Below are 26,228 nucleotides of genomic sequence, written 5' to 3'. Positions count from 1 at the left end.
TTTCAGCGAGCAGCTGTTTTAATGAGCATTCATAAGATGCAAATGGTGGTCATCTTCCAACTTTCTATAGACTCTGGAACAGTTACTGCAGATTGGGGGGTTGTTTATGTGACCCCATTATTTAAAGGGAGGTAAAGAGAACACAGGGGGCGGAATTCTCCGCAAGGCCTGACGCCGTTGTGAAACCCGGGGGGTGGGGGCTCGGAATGCCGTGCCGTAAATCTCGGCCGCCGGGCCTTGTCGCTGGCGTCAAGGCCCGGCGCGCCGAGAATGATGCGGTTGGCGCGCCTAATGACGTTAGCCACGAATGCACGGGTTGGCCGGCTCCAACCCGCGCATGCGCGGCTGACGTCACGACGGCTGACGGCTCAAACCCGCGCATGCGCGGTTGCCGTCTTCCCCTCCGCTGCCCCGCAAGACGTGGCGGCATGATCTAGCGGGATGGCGGAGGGGAAAGAGTGCGTCTCGTTGAGACGCCGGCCCGACGATCGGTGGGCACTGATCGTGGGCCAGTCCCCTCCCAAGCACGGCCCTGGTGCTCATTCCCTTCTCCGCCCCCCACAAGCTACAAAACAGCTGTCGGTGCCATGTTCACGCTGCCAGCGACCAGGCATGGATGCCGCCGGTGTGAACCGGTCGGGAACGGCAGGCCGCTCGGCCCATCCGGGCCGGAGATTCTCCGAGCGAGGTGTCGCTACACGCGACACGCCATTTTTGGGGGGGGGGGGGGTGAGAGCATCGCGGGGGGTGCCAGAGCTGCCCTCCTGCGATTCTCCCACCTGGCGTGGGAGCGGAGAATCGCCGCCCAGGGAATTATAGACCAATAGGCTGAAATAAGTAGTGGGGAAAATTCTGGAGTCCATGATCAAAGATTTTATAGCAGAGCACTTGAAAAACAACGGTAGAATCAGACAGAGTCAACATGGATTCACAAAAGAAAATCATGCTCCACAATCTACTGGAATTCTTTGAAAATGTAGCTAGCAGAGCAGCACGGTGGCGCAGTGGGTTAGCCCTGCTACCTCACAGCACCGAGGTCCCAGGTTCGATCCCGGCTCTGGGTCATTGTCCGTGTGGAGTTTGCACATTCTCTTGCACAACAACCCAAAGATGTGCAGGCTAGGTAGATTGGCCATGCTAAATTGCCCCTTAATCGGAAACAAATTAATTGGTTACTCTAAATTTGTACAAAAAAAAAAGAAAATGTACCTAGTAGAGTTGATGGAGGGAAGCGAGGGGATGTGATTTATTTGGAATTTCAGAAGTCTTTCGACAAAGTCCCACATAAGAGATTAGCATGTAAAGTTAAAGCGCATAGGATTGGGCGTATTGTATTGAGATGGATAGAAAACTGGGTGGCAGACAGGAAACAAAGAACAGGAATAAACGGGTCTTTTTCCAAATGGCAAGCAGTGACTAGTGGGGTACTGAAGGGATTGGTGCTAGGACCCTAGCTATTCACAATATATATTAATGATTGATGAGGAAACTAAATGTACCAGCGTTCCCGAACAGGCTCCGGAATGTGGCGACTAGGGGCTTTTCACAGTAACTTCATTTGAAGCCTACTTGTGACAATAAGCGATTTTCATTTTCATTTCAAATGTAATATCTTAAAATTTGCAGGTGACGCAAAGCTGGATGGGAGTGTGAGCTGTGAGGAGGATGCAGAGGTGTTTCAGTGTGATTTGGACAAGCACAGTGATTGGGCAAATGCATGGCATATACAGTACAATATGGTTAAATGTGAGGTTATCAATTTTAGTAGCAAAAACAGGAAGGTTAGATAATTATCTGAATGGCTGTAAATTAAGAGAGAGGAATGTGCAACGCAACCTGGATGCCCTCGAACACCGGTAACTGAAGGTAAGCATGCAGGTGCAGCAGATGGTAAAGAAGGAAAATGGTATGTTGGCCCTCAAAGCGAGAGAATTCGAGTACAGAAGCAGGGATATCTTGCTGCAATTATGTAGGGCTTTGGTGAGGACACACCTGGAATATTGTGTAAAGTTTTGGCCTCCTTATCTGAGAATGGATTCTTGCTATAGAGAGAGTGCAGAGAAGTTTAGCAGACTGATTCCTGGGATGGTGGGACTGACGTAAGAGGAGAGATTGAGTCGGTTAGGATTATATTCGCTGGAGTTCAGAAGAATGAGGGGGGATCTCATAGAAACCTATAAAATTCTGAACTAGGCAAGGTAGATGTAGGATCCAAGGTCACTCAGCTCCTGACCTCATTACAGCCTTGGTTCAAACATGGATAAAAGCGTGAATGCCATAGTTGAAGTGAGAGTGACTCCCCTTGACATCAAAGCAGCATTTAACCGAGTATGGCATCAAGGAAGCGACATGGCGGCACAGTAGCTAGCACTGTTGCTTCACAGCTCCAGGGTCCCGGGTTTGATATCTGCTTGGGTCACTGTCTGCGGAGTCTGCATGTTCTCTCCCCGTGTCTGTGTGGTTTCCTCCAGGTGCTCTGGTTTCCTCACAGAAAAACATGCTTGTGAGATGAATCAGACATTCTGAATTCTCCCTCAGTGTACCGGAACAGGTGCTGGAGTGTGGCAACTGGAGGATTTTCACAGTAACTTCATTGCAGTGTTAATGTAAGCCTACTTGTGACAATATGAAGATTGTCATTATTAGCCAAATTGGAGTCAATGGGAATCAGGGGGGAAACTCTCCACTGGTTGGAGTCATACCTGGCACAAAGGAAGATGGTTGTGGTGGTTGGAGGTCAATCATCTCAATTCTAGAACATCACTGCAAGGGTTCTGTGGTGATATGCATCACTGTAAATGCAGAAGGGTGTTAATGTAAATACATGTAGACTAGATAAACACTAGAGGGAGCACCAGAGACATGACACACAGACAGTCAACCAATAGGTCAGTAAGATTGGACACGACCAATGGGCATTCACGACACACACAGAGGTGACACTACCATAGGAGGGCATTACACCAACCCATATATAAGGACACATGATCTTCCACTTTCCAGTGGAGACACTTAGTGAGTACAGACACAGGGTTGATGGAACACATCACACCCACCACGTGGATTGTAGCAGACTGGTTAGATAGTCTGAATAGCTATAGCAGGATTAACAGGAAAGTCGAATCCAAGTAGGAGAATCGTTAACAGTTCAATAAATATGTTAAAGCTATCTCCAAGTCTGAACCTTCCTTTGTCAGAGTGCACATCAAGGAAGCAGCTCATGCTACATCAAGAGCATAACAAAACAAGTTCCTCATTTTGGTGTCCTGGGCCCAACCATGTTCAGCTGCTTTCCATCATAATGTCAGAGGTGGGGATGCCTGTTGATGACTGCACAATGTTCAGCACTATTTGTGAAGCCACAGATACTGAAGCAGTCCATGTCCAAATGCAGCAAGACCTGGACAATATCCAGGCTTTGGCTGACAAGTGACAAGTTACATTTGTGCCACATAAGTGTCAGACAATGACAATCTCCTACAAGAGAGGATCTAACCATCGCCCCGGACCATTCAATGGCATTACCATTGCTGAAACCCTCACAATCAACATCCTGGGGTTACCATTGATCAGAAACTGAACTGGACTAGGCACATTAATACTGTGGCTACCAGAGTAAGTCAAAGGTTAGGAATTCTATGGCGAGTAACTCACCTCCTGACCCCCCAAAGCCTGTCAACCATCTACAAGGCATAACTCAGGAGTGTAATGGAATACTCTCCACTTGCCTGGATAATTGCAGCTCCAACAACACTCAAGAAGCTCGACACCATCCAGGACAAAACAGCCCGCTTGATTGCTCCTCCTTCCACAAACATTCAACCCTGCACCACCGATTAACAGTGGCAGCTATGTGTACCATCTACAAGATGCACTACAGTGACTCACTAAGGTTCCTTAGACAGCACCTTCCAAACCCATGACCACTACCATCTGGAAGGACAAGAGCAGCAATACGTGGGAACCCCACGACCAGGAGGTTCCGCTCCAAGTCACTCACTGCCCTGATTTGGAAAATATATCACCGTTCCTTTGCTGTAACTGGGACAAAATCCAGGAACTCCCTCCCAAACAGCACCATGGGTATACCTACACCTGAAAGACTGCGGTGGTTCAAGAAGGCAACTCACCACCACCTTCTGAAGGGCAACTAGGGATGGGCCAAACAATGCTGACTAACCAGCGACGCGCACATCCCATAAATGAATTGAAAGTGATGCTCTGGCACATCTGCATCCTAAGCAGTATCTATGAATGGAGTAAGTTATTATTGATTGATGTGCCAAACCTGACTGGGGCACAAGGCTCTCCCAGATGCTAAGTGAAAGCAGGATGTAAATTTGCCAGGCTTCTGATGAATGCAAGTCCATAAGTGATTGACAATAATCACATGATAGTCACGCTGAACCACTCTGTAAGTATAATGCTAACATAAATTGCAGGTTTGCATCTATGCTGTTGTGTTACAGATCATTGCATCCTGATGTCCGATGCCACATTGGGGCTCAGTATCAGAATGTGATCTCTGCATTATTCATGCATGAAATTTGGAATTTGGAAAGATGGTACTATCCGGATGTATCTCTTAACTTCAGATGGTCAGGCAATAACTAGTAATGATGCTTTTCCTATTAGAGCTGCATTGTTAAGCTCCTGTTACACTTGCTTGAGTGCATCGATGTGTGCAATAGCGTTTTTGCCTCTTGAAGATTGCCATGGCCATTGGATTTTGCACAGCATGATTGAAAGCATTGCACTATGTAGGTTTTTAATATTTTTTATTTTTTTAATCATAAATTTAGAGTACCCAATTCTTTTTTTCCAATTAAGGGGCAATTTAGCCGTGGCCAGTTCACTTACCCTAGACATTTTTTTGGGTTGTGGTGGTGACACCCACGCAGACACGGGAGAATGTGCAAACTCTGCACCGACAGTGACCCGGGCCAGGGTTCAAATCCAGGTCCTCGGCACCGTGAGGTAGCAGTGCTAACCACTGTGTCACCGTGCTGCCCTTGCACTGTGTATTTGCTTAACACCGTGTGTTAGTGGAGTGCTTATCTCATTACCCAGTGGCCACATGCTCCCTAGGTCCCTAGGCTACTGTATCTTCCAAGGATGTCCCCGCCATTAGCGTTCCAAGTGGCTTATACTTCCTGTTATAATTTTCACACTGATGTCCTTCCTTAAGATGTTGAAGATGAAAATGAAGGTCTTATTGTCTCCCCTTCATCAAAGCATGAGGAGAACTGCACTCATATCAATTTGTCTTCACCTTATTCCTCCTGAATTTTATCGTGATGAGGTTTTCACGGGCATGTCCCCCACATTGTGCACAGGCAATGGCATCTTCATGTGGCTCATCCTCATCTTTTGGAAATGCATCACCTTCTCCTCCATTTCTCCTTGTGGCAATGCATTCCACCTTAGTAGCACTAGATTATGCAGGACACAGCAAACAATGATGATGTGGAGCACTCTCCATGGTGAGTACTGGAGGTCCCTACCTGAAAAGTCCAAACGCTGGAAACACATTTTTAAGAGGCAAATAGTCTTCACTATTAAAGACCTTGTGGTTGAATGTGCAGCATTGCACCACTCCTCAGATGCACTTTGAGGACAACGAACAGGTCTCATTAGCCGCATCCTTATACTTTGTAGGAGCCAACTCTCTTTGCACTGAGGGCCCTCAAGGATCTGTAGCATCTGTGAGTGACTGAAGGTGCATGAGTCGTGAGAGCTCCATGGGTACCTATCACAAACATGCATGATTGGCTTTTCGTGGTCACAGATAAGCTGGACATTGTGAGTGTGAAATCCTTTCCTATTAATGAATCCGACAGTCTGCTGCCAGGGATCTCTCAAGGCCACATATGTGCAGTCGATGGTATCCTGAACTTGCAAGATGCCTGAGATTGCAGTGAATCCCATAGGTCTGGCAGCATGTTTTACTTCAACCAAGCGGAACTGCATGTAATGGTGAAAAGGGCATCTGTCACCTCGGTTACAGATTTATGTGAGGCCAATTGTGAGAGTCCACAATGACCCCCAGTGGATCTCTGGACGGATCTGCAAGCAAAAACGTTGAGTGCAGCGGTAACCTTAGGTGCAACCGGCATTGGGTGCCCTCCCCAGTCCGCAGGGAATGAGTTCCTCATGGAGAATGTGACAAATATGAGCTACCAATCCCAGACAAGTGGAGGTATTTGCAACACTATTTTTCGCTCATTTCCCTGAATGACCAGTGTCTTCTGTAGACCCTTAGTTGTGCCAAACATCTTTGAGGATTTGGCCCCTCCTTGTTAGCATCTGGGTCTTCCTGGGGCCCTCTTGCTCTTGATCCTCAGGGTGATGATCTTCGCAGAGTTGTGCCAACTGGCAGCGGGCCACTCTTCTCCTCATTCATATCAAAGTTATAAAGAAGATGGTGTTCCTCTAACCCACATTCTCAATTCCTTGTATCGGTGACCCGGTACAATTGAGCAATTAATGATAGTTCCCATTGATTTGTGTTCCTGTACATAGAAGGCAACCATGCATTCTCTCGCCCTTCACTTTCCCTTAGCTTGCACTGCGCATGCCAAGGACAATCTTTGCAGGATATCATCCTGGAGGATGAAAGCTGACTTACCTTTCCCCTCAGACATGAATGTGCATTCACAACAAAGGTGTTCATTAGGGACAAAAGACCCATGTACTAGGAGCCACAGTCAGCCTTCTGGATGCCCAGTCCTTGAACATCAGTCCTGACTGTTGGTGTATTGACTTGAATACCAGCAGTGGGAAGCTGGAGGCTTGTCAGGCTCATGTGGATTCTGCACAGCAGACATGGCCATTGATTCTTGGAGTTTCTATCCATTCTGGCATGCCTCTATGAGGGTCAGATGCTAATTAAGATCATATGCAGTGCAGCACCTAAACCTAATGGATTCTCACCTGAATATGCACCATTAGAAAAGTAACCAAGCACATTATCAGTCCATTAGACTCTCAAGTCCAGCACTCAGCTGAGCTGTGCTCTCCATGGTTTGAGAGGAAATTATAGAATGCCTCTTTAATTGACCAAGATTTATGTGCTGAACCCCTCCCAAGCACCCAGAGACCCCTCCCTAACCAATTTTCTTCTCGCTTCATTTGCAAACTGTGTCAATGGAAGGTAAAATAGAAAATTGTGCTGATCACATTTGTGTGGGAGACCAACTTCAAACCTCCCCCATCACCCACCAAGTTACCCCCCTTCCTCCATCTTCACTGCCTCCAAATTCTTCTGTCACTATTCAGGCTCACCATTGCCTATCATTATCTATTTGGATATTCCTATCTCACCTCGCCTTGACCCCTCTAATGTTGTGGTCTCCATGTCCTTTGATGACCTGAACCCTCCTCTTCTTAAAGACAGGTGCACCCTGACTTTTCAAGACCTCCCCCTGGTCCCCCATGAGACCATCCAATAATCCCCAAGACTTTACCGTTCCCGACTGACAGGATGCAGGTCCCTCCCCTAACAATGACTTTGCAATGCCTCTAACTTCTAAATTCCTCAGATGATTGGCCATGGCCTGCATAGCATACATACTGTGTAGAAGCGTCACTGCCCAGAGAAATGGTTCCCTGCCCAAGACCAGTACCAAGTCATTCTGGCCAATCAGAATTCTCTAACATGGCCCACAAAGCCCCAGGACAGACTGTTCAATATGCCCCCGATAGCGTGAACTCAACCCCAGAACAGCCTCTCCATCATGCATCAGTGTAGCCTCAGCTGCAGTACAATGTCTGACTCCGCTTTGGACAGTAGATCAAAGAAGTATCATAGATTGTAGAATCCCGACAGGCATAAGGAAACCATTCAGCCCATCAAGTCTGCACCAACCCTCTGGAAGAGCACTCTACCTAGGTCCAGGCTCCAGTCCACCCCAACCCCTAACCTGCACATATTTGGACACTAAGGGGCAATTTAGCTCGGCCAATCCATGTAACCTAGACATCTTTGGACTGTGGAGGAAACTGGAGCACCGGTAGGAAACCCTTGCAGACACTTGGAGAACGTGCAAAATCCACAGTCACCCAAGGAGAGAATTGAACCTAGTCCCTGGCGCTGTGAGACAGCAGTGCTAACTGCTGTGCCATTGCGCCACCCAGTCTTATAACCCTTGCCCCAGGACAGTCTTTTATTACTCCACTGTGCTCCTTGACCCATCCACTTCCTGCCTTCATCTTCTTACCCACTCTGCCTCACCATGTGGTAGTCAGTTAGTCTGGTCAGGTTAGCCTCAGGTCTCCAGTCAAGTCAGCATAGTGTCAACCCACAGTTAAGCATTATAGTTAGTTGTTCAATAAAATCGAGTTGCATCTTTTCAAGTGTTGGAAGCCTGTGTCTCTCTCTACTGCACCAGATGCAGTCCACATAGACCCAGCTTACCCAACACATCAGGCCCAATACCAAATCTTTCCAAGACCGCCATCAAGTAACCCCACTCTACCCGATCAAACGCCTTCTCCACATCCAGTGCCACCATCGCCTCCGTCTCCTTCCCATCCGTCGGTGACATGATCAAGGTTAACAACCTTCTAGATTTTGAGAACAGCTGCCTTCCCTTCACGAATCCTGTCTGATCCTCTGCTATCACATTCAGGAGGCACCCCTCCAACCCTGCCGCCAGCACCACTGCCAATACCTTGGCATCCATATTTAATAGGGATATTATCCGTTTCCTTGTCCTTTTTTAACAGCAGGGAAATCGAAGTCTGTCCCATTATCTGTGGCAAAACCCCCCTGCCCCTATGCCTCAAACATACCCACCATCAGTGGCACCAACTTGTCTTTAAACTTCTTATAATACTCCACTGGGCAATCCATGCAGTCCTGCCGCCTTCCCTGACTGCATCCTCACAATTGCCTATTTTACCTCCTCCTCCCCGCTTGCCCCTCCAGCCCAGCCCTATCTTCCTCCACCCCCAACCTCGGATACTCCAACCCGTCTCTCGCTCTTCTTCTGGTGGCTCTGACCTATTCAACTTCTCATAAAACTACTCAAAACCTTTATTAATCTGCTCCGGGGCCACCATTAACTTCCCTCTCTTACCCCATACTTGGACTATCTCCCTCGCCGCCGCCTCCCTCCGGAGCTGATCGGCCCTGCCTTCTCCCCATGTTCGTAGACTGCCCCCCTCAACTGGTGCACCACTTTCCCTGTGGACAACCGATCAAACTTTACCTGAAGCCCCTTAATTGGAAAAAATAATTGGGTACTCTAAATTTATTTTAAAAAACAATCACATATCTGCCCCCCTCATCCACCACCTCCTGCCCACCAACACCCTACACTTCAAGCCCGACTACTGAACCCAGAATGGAACGCCTGATTCACCCAGCCCTTTCTGAAACTCATTTGATCCTTCAGGTGGGTCTCCTGCAGCATCACCACATCGGCCTTTAGGCTCTTTAAACGCGCAAGCACCCTCAATCTCTTCACCGGTCCCTCAATCCCTTCACGTTCCACATTACTCTTCTGACCTGGCAGGACGGTAGCACAGGTGATAAGCACTGTGTCTTCACAGCGCCAGGGAATATAGTTCGATTCCCTGCTGGGTCACTGACTGTGCGGAGTCAGCACGTTCTCCCCGTGTCTGCGTGGGTTTCCTCCGGGTGGTCCGGTTTCCTCCCACAGTCCAAAGATGTGCAGGTTAGGTGGATTGGCCATGATAAATTGCCCTTAGTGACCAAAAAAGGTTAGGAGGGGTTATTGGGATAGGATGGAAGTGGGAGCTTAAGTGGGTCGCTGCAGACACGATGGGCCGAATGGCCTCCTTCTGCACTGTATGTTCTATGTCTATGACCAGGTGGCACTCACCTTCTTCCTTCTCCTGTCTGCCACCATCATAATCTCAGACCCTGCCCACTGGGCCTGACCTGCCCGTCCCTTTGTTGCCTTCCCCCTCCCAAAATCCCCCATCCACTTCCACTTGAAAACACCTCTCCCAGTATCAATCCCATCCCCCCACCTTTCACACCTCTCAGGCCAATCGAAACTTGTTCAACCAGGTTCCAATGACCCACCACCACACTCCCATTCACTAGCCAACCTAAACTTGCTAGTGTGGAGGCCCCTGCCCAGGCCCCCCTCCTCCCAATCCCCTCCACCATGCCCAGTCTCTAAAACCAAAAGACAAACAACCTTAACCAGTGCAAAAAGACAGCACACCAGAAAACCGTTGTGATGGTATGGATATGAGCACTGCCATTGGTGCAGAGCACTGGCTTCCCATTGGCTCTGGCTGGTCATGTGCCTCTCGTCCGATTGGTTGGGACTAGTCATGTGACTGCTCTCCAATTGGTCGAGAGGCAAGTAGGCCACGCCTCCGAGGGGGTATAAGTACCCAGAGTTCCCGGCAGTCGGCCATTCTCTGTAGTCGACCACCAGGCTAACAACTAGTTGATTAAAGCCACAGTTCGGATCCTAAATGTGTCTTGAGTCGAATTGATGGTACATCAATTTAATCAGCTAGAATTTTGGAATGGAGCTTCGCATCAAGCCTGACTGCCTCTGCACTAGCCCGCATGCTGCAAATGTGTCTGCAATTTTTAAACACTGGCAGGCGTGTTTTAATAGCTACCTGACGACTGCAGCCGGCAAGCCCACCAAGGAGCAGAAACTCCACATCCTCCACTCATGCGTGGGCACATCGGTCTACGCAATGATCGAGGACGAAGGCAACTTTGATGCGGCCATGGAGATTCTCAAAGGACACTTTCTCCGGCCGGTCAACGAAGTATATGCACGGCATCTCCTGACGACTAGACAACAGTTCCCTGGTGAGTCCCTCGACGAGTTTTACTAGGCCCTCGCAGCTCTAGGGAGAACGTGCGCATGTCTCCAAGTTTCGGCGACGGAGCACATGGAACTTCTAATCAGAGACGCTTACGTTGCTGGCATGCAGTCTCCTTCTATCCGCCAACGATTGCTAGAGAAGAACGCCCTCAGCCAAGCTGAGGCACGGACTCTTGCAACCTCCCTAGAGGTTGCTGACTGAACGCCCGTGCATACGCCCCCGGCCGCGCAGCAACCCCCTGGACTTCATGGCATGCGCCACCCCTGTCCTCCGTGGACCGCGACCCCCCCCAAGCCTGCGCGCGGGTCGCTCCGACAAACTAACGGGGCCCCGTTGCTATTTCTGTGGCCTCTCAAAGCACCCCCCTCCGCGCTGCCCGGCCCGCTCCGCTCTGTGTAAGAGCTGCGGGAAGAAGGGCCACTACGCGGTGGTCTGCCAGACCAAGTCGGCCGCTGCTGTACCGCGCAGCGACCGCGGACCGCCCCATCCCCCCCCGGCCCCCCAGGGCCCCACGCCGCGCACCAAACCTCTCCGGCCCGCCTCCCGGCTCCCGCAACGGCCCCACGGTCCTCCCGACCTGCGCTCCCAGCTGCCCCGACCGCCCGCAGACGCCGCTGACACTGCCCCCAGCCGCCACGAGGCTCCCACGGGCACCGCCACCTTGGGACCCGGACGCCATGTGCGGGCCATGGGCACTGCCATCTTGTGACCCAGATTCCACGTGCGGGTCCTGGGCGCCGCCATCTTGGACCCCGACTCCACGTGGGGGTCCTGGGCGCCGCCACCTTGGGCCAACACGGAAGGCCCTGCAAGCGATTACTCTGCCACTGAGGAGGATCTGGAACTCTCACCACGACTGGCTTCCATCAAACTCGACCAGTCGCGACCACGCACGCTCGCCAAGACTGCAACAACGGTTCAGCTCAACGGACACAAAACGAGGTGCCTGCTGGACTCGGGGAGCACGGAACGTTTCGTCCATCCCGACACGGTAAGACGCTGCGCGCTCCCCATCCACCCAGTTAAACATAAAATTGAATTGGCCTCAGGTTCACACTCCGTCCAAATCACCGGGTGCTGCATAGCGGACCTCACAGTCCAGGGGAGGGTTTTCAAAAACTTCAAACTCCTCGTTCTCCCCCGTCTATGCGCTCCGGCACTCTTGGGCCTGGACTTCCAGTGCAACCTGCAGAGTTTGACCATTCAATTCGGCGGCCCTATTCCTCCTCTTACTGTTTGCAGCCTCGCGTCCCTCAAAGTGGACCCCCCTTCCTTGTTTGCTAATCTCACCCCAGATTGTAAACCTGTCGCCACTCGGAGCAGACGATACAGTGCCCAGGACCGGACCTTCATCAGGTCCGAGGTCCAGAGGCTCCTTAAGGAAGGAGTTATCGAGGCCAGCAACAGTCCCTGGAGAGCCCAAGTGCTGATAGTTCGGACTGGGGAGAAAAACCGGATGGTCATTGATTACAGTCAGACCATCAACAGGTTACGCAGCTGGATGCGTATCTTCTCCCCCGTATTTCCAACCTGGTTAACAGGATCGCGAAGTACAAAGTCTTCTCCACGGTGGACCTTAGGTCCGCCTACCACCAGCTCCCCATCCGCGCGAGTGACCGAAAGTATACCGCGTTTGAGGCAGATGGGCGCCTCTACCACTTCCTCAGGGTTCCATTCGGTGTCACAAATGGAGTCTCGATCTTCCAACGGGAGATGGATCGAATGGTCGACAAGCACGGTTTATGGGCCACCTTCCCGTATCTCGATAACGTCACCATCTGCGGCCACGATCAGCAGGACTACAACATCAAACTCCAAAAATTCCTCCGAACCGCAAAACTCCTTAATTTAACTTACAATAAGGATAAGTGTGTGTTTAGCACCGACCGTCTAGCCATCCTCGGCTAGGTAGTGCGTAACGGAGTGATAGACCCCGATCCCGAACGCATGCGCCCCCTGATGGAACTCCCTATCCCAAACTCCCTCAAATCCCTCAAACGCTGCCTGGGCTTCTTCTCATATTACGCCCAGTGGGTCCCCAATTACGCCGATATAGCCCGCCCCCTCATCCAGTCCACCTCCTTTCCCCTGTCGATGGAGGCCCGCCAGGCCTTTAGCCGCATCAAAGCGGATATCGCAAAGGCCACGATGCATGCTATTGACAAGTCCTTCCCATTCCAGGTTGACAGCGACGCGTCTGACGTAGCTCTGGCGGCCACCCTGAACCAAGCGGGCAGACCCGTGGCCTTCTTTTCACGAACCCTCCATGCTTCCGAAATCCGCCATTCCTCGGGAGAAAAGGAGGCACAGGCCATAGTCGAAGGTGTGCGATACTGGAGGCACTATCTGGCCGGCAGGAGGTTTACCCTCCTCACAGACCAACGGTCAGTAGCTTTCATGTTCGACAAATGCACAGAGGGGCAAGATCAAGAACGACAAGATCTTGCGGTGGCGATCGAGTTGTCCACGTACAACTACGATATCTTGTATCATCCTGGGAAGCTCAATGAGCTTTCCGGTGCCCTATCCTGCACCAGCGTGCAGATTGACCTCCTCCGCTCCCTCCAAAACGGACCTCTGCCATCCAGGGGTTACCCTTTCTACTACCATTTATTAAGAACCGCAACCTGCTCTACTCCGTCGAGGAAGTGCGCCGAGTGCAAACCGCACTTCTACCCCGCCCCGAACGAGCGCATCTGATCAAGGCATCACGCCCCTTTGAACGTCTCAGTATAGACTTCAAGGGTCCCCTCCCCTCCAACAACCGTAACACTTATTTCTTGAGTGTTATCGACGAATACTCTCGCTTCCCTTTCTTCGCCATTCCCTGTCCCGACATGACCACAGCAACCGTCATAAAGGCCCTCCTATCCATCTTCTCCCTGTTCGGTTACCCCGCTTACATCCACAGCGACCAGGGGTCCTCTTTTATGAGTGACGAACTGCGTCAGTTCCTGCTCAGCAGGGCATAGCCTCCAGCAGGACGACCAGTTATAACCCCCGGGGTAACGGTCAGGTCGAGCGGGAGAATGGCACCATTTCGAAGACCATCCTGCTGGCCCTACAGTCCAGAGATCTCCCTATTCCCCGTTGGCAAGAAGTCATTCCCGATGCCCTGCATTCAATCCAGTCTCTCCTCTGTACTACCACTAATCAAACACCTCATGAACGTCTTCTTGTTTTCCCCAGGAAGTCGTCCTCAGGATCCCCTCTCCCGACCTGGCTGGCCACCCCCGGGCCCATCTTGCTCCGGAAGCATGTGCGGGTGCACAAGTCCGACCCGTTGGTTGAGCGAGTCCAGTTACTCCACGCAAACCCGCAGTATGCGTACGTGGAGTATTCCAACGGTCGGCAGGATACGGTCTCGCTTCGGGACCTGGCACTCGCCGATGTGCGGCCTTCTCCCCCTACATCAACACCTCCCCACCCAACCCCAATTCCCCCCAGCGCCCCCACGAACCAGCACACATGCCCCCTCTTCCCCGATTACCACCGGCCCGGGGTACAGAGACACATCTACGACCAACGCTCCCGGAGGCAAGGACGACCATCTGCTCCACCGGCTCCACTGCGACGGTCCTCCAGAACACCACGGGCACCCGACAGGCTGATCGTCTCCATCTCATGCGGCCATGGGACCTTTTTGGACATTTTTGTGTTATTCTGTTGTTATTAGTAGTAGTATTGTTTTGCCACGAGCCAGTGGCAGCTCACCCTTATCGATTTTCGCTGCTCATGCCACCAGTCCTTGGACCCCCCCCGCCTTCTTTCTCCACAAGGGGTGAATGTGGTGGTATGGATATGAGAACTGCCATTGGTGCAGAGCACTGGCTTCCCATTGGCTCTGGCTGGTCATGTGCCTCTCGTCCGATTGGTTGGAAGTAGTCATGTGACTGCTCTCCAATTGGTCGAGAGGCAAGTAGGCCCCGCCTCCGAGGCGGGGTATAAGTACCCAGAGTTCCCGGCGTTCGGCCATTCTCTGTAGTCGACCACCGGGCTAACAACTAGCTGATTAAAGCCACAGTTCGGATCCTAAATCCTAAATTGAGTCGAATTGATGGTACATCAACCGTCATAACCCCAAAATTCACTAACCTCCTACCCACTGTATCCCATACCACAGGGTAAACTACCGTTCCCCACCAATCAACCCAAAAACCAAACTCCCAACTATTCCCCTCCCTCATACAAACAAGTAACATCCTTAAAACACAAACAAGAAATTAAACTCTGTACAGCATTACAACCCCCTTCCCTCAGTCGAAAGCCCAAACCCCAGTCCCATGTCTTATTTTATGCCAGTCCTAAAGCCTTCACGAACACCTCCCCTGCCTCCACTGTCTCAAAGTACAAGTCCTTCGCCGGGTAGGCCACACCGAAACTCACGCCATTACTGTGGAGAGCCGCCTTCAACCGACCAAGGCCGCCCACCTTCTTGCCAGCTCCACGGTTAAGACCTGGTATAATGAATACCATCTCCTTCTCACCTCATCATACTCCTTTGTTTCGCCCAACTCAAGACCTTCTCCTTAACGTGGTATTTAGGAAAACAAATTCTGAACCGCCTTTGGGCCTGAGTGACCGATGAGCCTTGTCCGTTCATACCAGGAGAGATCCCACCCCCCCCCCCCCCCCCCCCCCCCCCCTCTCAGCAACTCCACCAACATCTTCCTGAAGAACTCAGTCAGCCTCGGGCCCTGCACCCCCTCGAACAAGCCCACAATTCTTAAATTCTGCCGCCTCGAACTGTTCCCCAGGTCCTCCACCTTCGCTCTCAGTCCTTTATTGGCCTCCACCACCCTCCGCAGCTCCTCACGCATCGAGGTGAACTGGTCACTGTGCTGTGACAGAGACTCCTCCACCTCCTTCAACTTTTCTCCTTGCGCCCGTACCTCGGCCGATGTCTTTGACATCGGTGCCTTAACCAGGGCTATCACCTCCTCGACCAGCTCCTTCATTGTTGCCATCATCACTTTACGCATCACCTCCATGTTCCTTGGCAAACTGCTTTTCGATCTCTCCAGCCATCACCTTGGTCATCTTCTCTATTGTGTAGGGTGGGCGGTGCCCCATCTAGTGACCCAGCCTCAGCCATCTTTCATACAGCCGGGCTAACCTTCACTCACCCTCTTCCTAGGGTTGCACATCACCAACAATCTCAAATTCCTAGATGTGCACAACAAAAATCTGCTCTGGTCCACCCAACGTAGATGCTACCATCAAGAAAGCACAACGGCGCCTATACTTCCTCAGGAAACTAAGGAAATTTGTCATGTCCACATTAACGCTTAGCAACGTTTACAGATGCACCATAGAAAGCATCCTATCTGGCTGCATCACAGCCTGGTATGGCAACTGCTCGGCCCAAGACTGCAAGAAACTTCAGAGTCTTGAACACAGCCCAGTCCATCACACAAATCTGCCTCCCATCAATTGACTCTATCTACACCTCCCGCTGCCTGGGGAAAGCGGGCAGCACAATCAAAGACACCCCCCACCAGGGTTACTCACTCTTCCAACTTCTTCCATCGGGCAGGAGATACAAAAGTCTGAGAGCACGCACAAATTGATTCAAAAACAGCTTCTTCCTCGCTGTTACCAGACTCCTATATGACCCTCTTATGGACTGACCTGATTAATAGTACACCCCTGTATGTTTCACCCGATGTCCATGTATTTACATTGTGTATTTTCTTTTCATTATATTTTCTTTTCATGTAGTTAATGATCTGTTTGAGTTGCTTGCAGAAAAATACTTTTCACCGTACCTCGGTACACCTGACAATAAACAAATCCAATCCAATCTTCCCAATGGCTTTTTTCTGATTCTTCGACAGTCCCTTCCTTCCTTATGCCTTCATGCACCAGCTCATCCAAGACTGCCCCTGGGACCGGGCATTAAATTCCAAGAAACCAAGCCTTGAGCAGGAGCCACCCAACATGCAACTGTCACCTACATGCCATCACCGGAAGTCCCCAAAAGACTAATACACACAATTACATTTTTGTATACAAATAACTAAATGCACCTGTTATACCTGAAGTTACCTCTTGTTTCCCAAATTTACTCATGTTCCCTGATCTCACTGAGGCAGTCCTTTTCCTAAGCAACATGCAATGTTAATAATTCTGTAGGTCAAATCCAGTTAATAGTTACCTCACAATACTTCTTAGGCGACCAAATCTGGGAAACCGTTTCTTCCTGCTTCCGGGAAGGCACAAAACAGTGCCTTTTAGAGGAGAATATCTGCAATCTATTGTGGCTCCAAATGTTACCTGGAACAGGCTTCCAAGGCTTGGATCACAGATAAGACTGGCCTCTCTGGCTGTGGAATGGAGAACTAGCCTGCTTCCCTAGTGACCATGCTAGCAGATATACTGTTCACTCTCTTTGATATTACCCTCTGTGGATTCTGCTGTCTACCTCGCACATGTTCCATGTCTTTAGAAGTTACTGTTTGTATAGTGTGGTAGCTCAAGACATACAATGATGGCTTCCAGTAATAAACAAAGAGGTTTATTGATGAAAGACAAAGGCAGTTAGATAATAGGTACAGAACACTAAACAACAGGCCTTTACACTTAAGCTCACTGGTCCACACTGCCCGGACCAAATTACAGGAGCATTCATGATGCTCTCTGGACTTGTCGACTCCATGTCGGGGGTCACCACCCCTCGACCTCGCAGGTCATTGACATGCTTTTTGACGGTCTTCCCGTTAACATCGACCAGCCAAGACACCGGCCTAATTGGGCCACAACCTGTTCTTCTATCGTAGGTGAACCAGCAGCGAAATCCTGGACCAAAAGCGGTTCTCCCACACAGAACGACCTGTCACCTCTTTACTCTGACCAGTGACTCTTCTGGGAGGTCTGACCTTCCCCCACCATCCCCTCCAAATATGGAAATACAGATCCAATCGGGTTCTCAACCGACAGCCAATGAGCAGCTCAGCTGTTCAGACTTCTTGTAATGCCAACCAATCTATATCTTTTGTTTAACATTTGTAAGAATAGGGTCTCTTTGGGTCCTGCTGTGAATGTGCCCCGCAGACACTGGCATGGTGTCTGCCAGGTTTTGGGCTTGAATAATCTCCTGGGGTATCGATGGTGGAGGAGCGCTGTTGGGTAGGGGCTGGTGACTTAATGCATCTGCATCAACAATTTTCATCCCAAGCCAGTCCTGGAAAGCATAGCTGTAGGCCGCCAACAGCAGGGCTCAACTCTGCACCCTCACACAGGCTAAGGGTGGCATGGGGTTGTCTTTCCTTAACAGGCCTAGTAATGGAGATTTCTGGTGACAGCCATGAAGTAAGAGGTCGCACATAAGTTGACTCTTGCCTGAGGACTTGATTTTTCCCTTTTCTACCTGTTTAACAGATGCTATGCAAGTGAAAAAGTGATATAGTGGAAGAATTAGTATTCCTCCTCTGGTGTGGGATGTCTAACAGTTATCAAACGAGGAGTGTGTTGAGCAAAGGGCTCTCTTCAGATTCAGAGGACATGTGTGGCGCAGGAAGGGAACACATGGTGGAGGGACCTGTGACATTGCTGCCCGCTCTGTGAATGACTGAGAAGTTGCGTGGAATTCCTGATGACTGAATTTAGAAAGCAAAAGCAGGCGGTCACAGACAATCTGGAAAAAGTGACTGAACCAATTCAGCAGCTGTGGAAAAGGTGGAAAAGCGTTTGGAGGTGCAGAATTTGTTGATCCAGAAAGTGGACGAGATGGTCTCAGTTCATGGGGATTGGATTGCCTCCTCGGAGGCAGAGGTGATGATGATGGCGGAGGGACAAAACATTATGAAAGCCATGATCGACGACTTGGACAATCTCTCTAGATGACAAAAACTGAGGATCGTCGGGCCGCCCTAGGGCATAAAAGGAGCGAAGGCCACAGAGTAGTGGCAAAGATGTTTGGGCAGCTAGTGGGGGAGGGGATCTCTGAGCAAGAAACCCAGAGCTGGGGAGCTGATGTGGGTGATAATATTCCAACTCCACAGGTACTTAGACAAATAAAAGATCCTGACGTGGGCAAGTGAAACACGAGAGTGCAGTTGGGAAGGCCACTCTTTAGAATTACCAAGACTTGGGAGCGGAACCGGCAAAAAGGAGGGTCGGGTTTAATAAGGCCAAGTCGGCTCTTTTTAAGAACAAGGATGAAGTTTGGAGTGGTGTACTCGGCCCGCCTATCGGTCATGCATGGGGACAGAGACCATTATTTTGAAACACTGGAGGGGCAGAACAACGTTATTAAGGAACACGGACTGGGGGATATTTGAATGTTTTGGGTGATTTGACCTCTGTGGGAAATTTTTGGATGAGTGTTTCATGTTGTTTACATTGGATTTTCCTGTTATATTTTGTATAGTTCTGCAGTATCTATTACCGGGATTGGGATATGGGCTTTTGATGTTTTAAAGCAACTGATGGGATAGGTTGGGAATGTGGGGGGACAACGAAGTGGGTGTTGAGATGATTGGTTTGGTGTACAAGATTAAAATCAGGTTGGTTGGGGGGGGCTGTGTGTGGAATTTTTGAAAATATAACTTGCATTTCTGCCCAGCTGGGGGTCACCCAGCTAGCCGGGATGATGGTTAACGGACGTGGAGTGGGGGAGAAAGCCACGGCTGGAGGTGGGTGGGGGGGAGCGGGGTTGTTTACTTTGTTGGTTGGGATATCAAGTCAAGGGTGGCTGGGCTTTCTGTGTTTGGGATGGGGAGGGGTTGGTGAGGGGCAGGGTGGTAGGTGTGAATTCTAAGGGGAGGGGTTAGAGTTGGGAAGGGGTGCAGGGGGTGGGGTTGGGAAGGGGGAAGGGGTGTGTTGCTGACGGTGAAGGTCTCTTTGTGGAGCTATGGGGTGGAAGGTTGCCACCCCATCACTGATGGCTAAGATAGTATCTATGGATGAGACAGGGGAAAGGAAGATTTCTGATATTATGGGTAATTGATGGTGAGGGAGAGGACTTGCTGGAAGAGATAAAGAGTAAAACGGAGGAAGAGTCGGGCTGTGCATTTGGGGTGGAGGGAGTATGGAGTAAGGCCATACACAAGGTAAACTCTATCTGCTTGTTTGCGAGGATGAGCCTAATCCAGTTTAAAGTGGTGCACAGAGTGTACATGACTAAAACATGTCTGAGTGGGTTTTGTTCCGGAGGTGGAGGACAGATGTGAGCATTGTTCAAGGGCCAGTGAACCACTCACACATGTTTTGGTCCTGCCCTAAATTAAAGACATTCTGGGAGTCCTTCTTCGAGACTATGTCTGAGATTTTGGGGTAAAGGTGGACCCTTGCCCGTGGGTGGCAATGTTTGGGGTATTGGATGAACTGAGCTGCAGGAGGGGAAAAGGGTTGATGTAATGGCCTTTGCCTCCCTGTTAGCCCAGAGGACGATTCTACTCGGGCGGTGGACACTGGAGTTGCTGGGTGATGACTTGGCTGGGGGATCTATCGGAGTTTTTACAGCTGGAGAAAATGAAGTAAGCCAAAAAGCGGATCGGAGGAGGGTTTCTACTTGAGGTGAAGGCAGTTTATCTCCTTCAAGAATTGGTAGTCGTCAGCAAATATAAGGGGGGGATGCTAGATTGTGAGCGTTGGGGGGGGGTATTGCACAAAAAAGGAGCATACGGGGTGGGTTGCTTGTTTATTACAAATATTGTGTAAAGATGAATGAGTGTTCCACGTATTGTAAAATGGAAAATGTCCTGAATAAAAATATCTTTTAAGAAACAGGCCCTGTAATGCAGGCATTTTCAAAGTGGGGGTCGCGACCCACGGGTGTGTCACGGGCAGGTGTCGGCAGGGTCGCGGAGCCATTGGTCGTGGTGTTCCTGATCGCGCGAATTTGCATGCAACAGCAGCCGGCTTTTAACAATGTTGGCTACGAGCGGCTTTGAAAATGACGGCCGCGACCATATAAAAAACTGGAATGAAAATGAAAATCGCTTATTGTCACAAGTAGGCTTCAAATGAAGTTACTGTGAAAAGCCCCTAGTCGCCACATTCCAGCGCATGTTTGGGGAGGCTGGTACAGGAATTGAACCCACGCTGCTGGCCTGCCATTGTGTGCTTTAAAAGCCAGCCATTTAGCCCTGTGCTAAACCAGCCAAAAATGCAGGCTCATTGATGCTCATGCGAGAAGCATCACCTTCTCCTGGTGTCAGCGCACTGACGCAGGAGAAGATTTTTTTAAAAATTCACTGCTCTAATGGCTTGTGATCAGTCACTATCTTGAACTGTCGATTGTACGCACACTGGTGGAATTTCTTCACACTGGATATAAACACTAGACCTGCCTTCTCAATCTGGGCACAGTTTTGTTCTACTTCAGAAAAGGTCCTTGAGGCGATAGGGCATACCAACTCATCTACTAATTGGTGGGATACCATAAGGCGACATAAGTGTCACATGTCAGCATAATTGCTTTCCCCAGATTACATCAAGAGGTTTGACGATTGTAATGCTTGCTTCACAACCCGGAAGGCTTCCTCTTTCTCTCCCTCCATTGCTATCGCTGATTCTTCCTTAATAACTGGTGTAATGGTGCCAATGTTGTAGCTAGATTCGAATTAAACCTTCCATAGTAATTGCCATAACAAGGAAGGACTTAAGCTCGCTGACATTTTTGGGTGCAGAGACATCTCGTATGACCTTGATCTTTTCTTCCATTGATGTGGAGATGCCGGCGTTGGACTGGGGTGGGCACAGTAAGAAGCCTTACACCAGGTTAAAGTCCAACAGGTTTGTTTCGAATCACTGGCTTTCGGAGTGCAGCTCCTCCCTCAGGTTATTCCTGAGGTAGCTCTGAAAGCTAGTAATTCGAAGCAAACCTGTTGGACTTTAACCTGGTGTTGTAAGTTTTCTTCCAATGGATGAAGCCATGTCGCATCAGTGCGAAATCCTGGGTACACCACGTCAGAGCCTGAAAAGCATATTTTTTGCATTTTAGGTGGACTCCTGCATCACGAACCCTCTTTCCTAATTCCTCTAGGCTGGCCATGTGGTGTAGTGTCAGTGACTAGCACGTCATCAATGTAAACCATCAGCGTGGAAATTCCCTGTGGGAGATTTTCCATCCTGTGCTGGAAGGTAGTGATGTCAAATGGCAGGCTGGCATACTGGAAGAGGCCTTTAATTTTTTTTTAATTTAAGGGGCAATTTAGTGTGGCCAATCCACCTAAACTGCACATTTTTTGGGTTATGGGGGTGAGGTCCACGTAGATAGGGGACAATGTGAAAAAAAAATCACACAGACAGTGACTTGAGTCCGGGATTAAACCCGGGTTCTTGGCGTTATGAGGCAGCAGTAGGTGTGACTGAGGTCCAGTTTTGAATAGGTGAGGCCCCTCGCCCGCTTGTCGTAGAGGTCTTCAATTCGGGGGAATTCAGATACCGATCGACTTGGGCAGTTTGTCTTATTGTCAGTATATAGCCCCACAAATTCTTATTGGCTGATCGCGTTTAAGGACAGGGACTATCGGCATGCCCACTCTGAAAACTGAACTGGTTTGATTATTCCCAGCTCTTCCAATCTTTGGCTCTGCTTCAACCTTCTGATGCCATGCGTGTGGCACTGGTTTGGCTCTTAAGAACTTGGGTGTTGAATCCAGATTGACACATATTTTGGCTTTAATGCCCTTAATACAGCCCAATTATTTGTGGAAGATGTCTTCATACCTCCTTTTCAAAAAAATTTAGAGTACCCCCATTCATTCTTTTTCCAATTAAGGGGCAATTTAGCGTGGCCAATTCACCCAGCCTGCACATCTTTGGGTTGTGGGAGTGAAACCCATGCAAACACGGGGAAAATGGCAAACTCCACTTGGACAGTGAACTAGGGCCAGGATCGAACCTGGGGCTCTCCGCTGTGAGGCAGCAGTGCTAACCGCTGCGCCACCGTGCTGCCCTGTCTTCATACCTCCTTCATATATCTTGGAGGACGCTGTCAGATGTTGTGAGAATTTCCAGCCTAATGGTTGAGTCTAATCTATAGTAACCAGTCTCTTCCCAACAGACTGGGTCTGTGTCCTTCCACAACAACCAAAGGCAAATTGGCCTCCTGCCCTCTATAGGCCACTCTGGTCTCAGCTGTTCTGAGGATCTTCAAAATCTTCTCAGTGTATGTTGAAACTTGGCTGTAGTACTCTTCACAATGTTTAAAAACTGTGTTCTTTCCCACAGATATTGGAAGGTCTACTCATCCACTACAGTCCCTGCAACCCTGGTGCTGACTTCCATTTTAAGGGGTTTGCCATTTACCCTTAAGACAATTTCAATCAGAGCCACTTTATTCAATTGGACTGCATTCAACCGATGCATTGCATACTCTTCTTCAGAGCTCTTCTCCACTATGTTGAGTGGCGCTGTGGACAGCTGCTGCTGTTTTGTTTTTGCATTGGTGTGGTGAATGTAATATATGTATATATATGATAATTCACACCGTCTTTGTAAGCGCAGTAGCGCTATCCTACCACTAGGGAGAGTAGCTCTGGGAGTACTCAGGAACTTGTACTGGGCTCCACCCTTGGCCCCGCCCATGACTCCTCCCCCTAGTGCCGCTGTATAAATACCCTTGTCCAGAGTCAGCCTGAGTTCACTACGAGTTCATCAACGGGTAACAGGCTGGCTCTGAAGTAAGTCGATTAAAGCCTAGATTCATATCGGAAACACGTGTCTGGTGAATTGATGGTTCCATCAATTTAATCGACTTAAGAACAGTAAAGATCGATTATGGAATCGGCCCTCAAGCCTGGACGCCTGGAACTCGACCCGCAGGATGCAGAGGCTAAAGAAATCTTCTCCCACTGGATGCGGTGCTTCAAGGCCTACCTGGCAGAAGCGAGCACAGCCGAAACGACAGAGGATCAGAAGCTACTGCACGCGAGGGTGAGCCACAGAATCTCTACGCAACTAAACACGGCCAGTTCATATACTGCGGCGCTAGCAGTTCTCGATTAAATTTATGTAAGGCCTATTAATGAAGTTTACACTCGCCATGTGTTCACGACTCGCCGCCAGCGGTCTGCAGAATCACTCGCCAAATTTCTAAGGGATCTCAATAATTTGTCCAATGACTGTAATTATCAAGCGGTTACCGCGGCTGAACACAGGGAACTGGCTGTACGCGATGTTTTTGTAGCGGGTCTCAGGTCTAAATATGTGCGCCAACGACTGCTGGAAAAGGGGGCCCCAGGACTTAGAAACGACTGTGGAAGCTGCTACCACGATGGAGGTCTCCTTCCGCAGCCTTAACTCGTTCCCCGCGGAACCCACGACCCAATCATGGGCCCCCGACCAGCGACTCCCCCAGGCCTGTGCTACGCGGCCGCCCAGCCACCATGCTGCCCCAGCCAGCGACTATGCTGCTCCAGCCAGCCACTATGCTGCTCCAGCCTGCCATTTCTGCGGCCAGAACCAGCACCCGCGGCAGCACTGCTCGGCCCGCAACGCGACCTGCAGCAGCTGCGGGCGAAAAGGCCATTACGCAAGAGTGTGCCTCGCTAAAAGGGCCCCAGCTTTCAACTCCCCAGCGACTCGAAGTAATCGCTCCCCTCACTCGCAGGCCCGTGGGTCCCGAAACGCTGCGGCCTATGCCCCGACTCCGCCCCCTCCAGCCACGTGCGATCCATGGGGGCCGCCATCTTGGAAAACCTCCACCACGCGGCCAGCCACGTGCGACTCATGGGGGCCGCCATCTTGGACGCCATCTTCTTCGCCGCCCGCCACGTGCGATCCACGGGCCCGATCGGCATCTCCGCGCTCGACAACTTTGCGGAAGAATTCGAATTAGACTATGAACTCAGAGGGCAGTCATCACGGGGCCACTCCAGCACAGCTGATCGAGCCGCCGACTACCCGCAACTCAGTGCGGTCACCCTGGACCAATCACGACCAAAGAATCTACGAAACTCGATGGCAGAGGTCCATATCAACGGGTACAAAACACAATTGTACAAGAGCTTCATACATCCAGACCTGGTAAGACGCTGTTCGATCCCCGTTTTCCCCGTGCAGCAAACTATCTCGCTCGCTTCAGGCTCCCACTCGGTCCAGATCCAGGGGCGCACCGCCGCGACACTCACAATCCGAGGCGTAGCTACTCGAAATTCAAACTCTACGTTTTGCCTGAACTCTGCGCGCCACTCTTATTAGGCCTAGACTTCCAATGTAACCTCAAGAGCCTCAACCTCAGCTTCGGAGGGTCCCTGCCCCCACTCACGATCTGCAGCCTCGCTACGCTGCGAATTCCCCCCCTCCTCTCTTCGCCAATGTCACAAAGGACTGTAAACCCGTAGCCACTCGTAGCAGGAGGTATAGCCTGCAGGATAGGGTATTTATCAGAGCAGAGGTCCGAAGGCTACTCAGTGAGGGGGTTATAGAGGCCAGCAATAGTCCCTGGAGAGCTCAGGTGGTGGTCATTAAGACCGTGGAAAAATTCCGTATGGTGGTCGACTACAGTCAGACCATAAATAGATTTACGCTCCTCGACGCGTATCCCCTCCCCAGGATTGCAGACATGGTAAACCAGATCGCCCAGTACCGGCTCTTTTCCACGGTGGATCTCAAGTCTGCATGCCACCAGCTCCCAATCCGCCCGGAGGACCGTCACTACACGGCATTCAAGGCCGATGGCCGCCTCTTCCATTTCCTCCGAGTCCCTTTCGGCGTCACTAATGGAGGTCTCGGTGTTCCAACGAGCAATGGACCGAATGGTGGACCAGTACGGGCTGCGGGCCACGTTTCCGTACTTGGAGAATGTCACCATCTGCGGCTATGACCAGCAGGACCACGACGCCAACCTCCACCGTTTTCTCCAGACGGCACAGAAACTGAATCTCACGTACAACAAGGAGAAATGCGTTTTCCGCACAACCAGACTAGCCATCCTCGGCTATGTCGTGGAAAACGGAGTCCTGGGCTCAGACATGGACCGTATGCGCCCCCTCTTAGAACTCCCCCTCCCCCATTGCCCCAAGGCCCTCAAACGGTGCTTGGGCTTCTTTTCCTACTACGCCCAGTGGGTCCCTCAATATGCGGACAAAGCCCGCCCACTCTTTAGGGCCATACGATTTCCCCTGTCAGCCGAGGCACGCCAGGCCTTCGACGGCATCAAGGAGGACATCGCCAAAGCGGCCATGCGGGCGGTGGATGAATCCACCCCATTTCAGGTAGAGAGCGACGCCTCTTGCAGCCACGTTAAATCAGGCAGGGAGACCAGTTGCATTTTTCTCCCGTACCCTCTCCACTTCAGAACTCCGACACTCTTCAGTCGAGAAAGAAGCACAAGCCATTGTGGAGGCTATCCGTCACTGGAGGCACTACCTCGCAGGTAGGAGGTTCACCCTCATCACCGACCAAAGATCGGTTGCCTTCATGTTCGACAACTCGCAAAGGGGCAAAAT

This window comes from Scyliorhinus canicula, chromosome 13 (genome assembly GCF_902713615.1).
Source record: "Scyliorhinus canicula chromosome 13, sScyCan1.1, whole genome shotgun sequence".
NCBI lineage: Eukaryota > Metazoa > Chordata > Chondrichthyes > Carcharhiniformes > Scyliorhinidae > Scyliorhinus > Scyliorhinus canicula.
Note: the sequence above shows the minus strand (reverse complement) of the source record.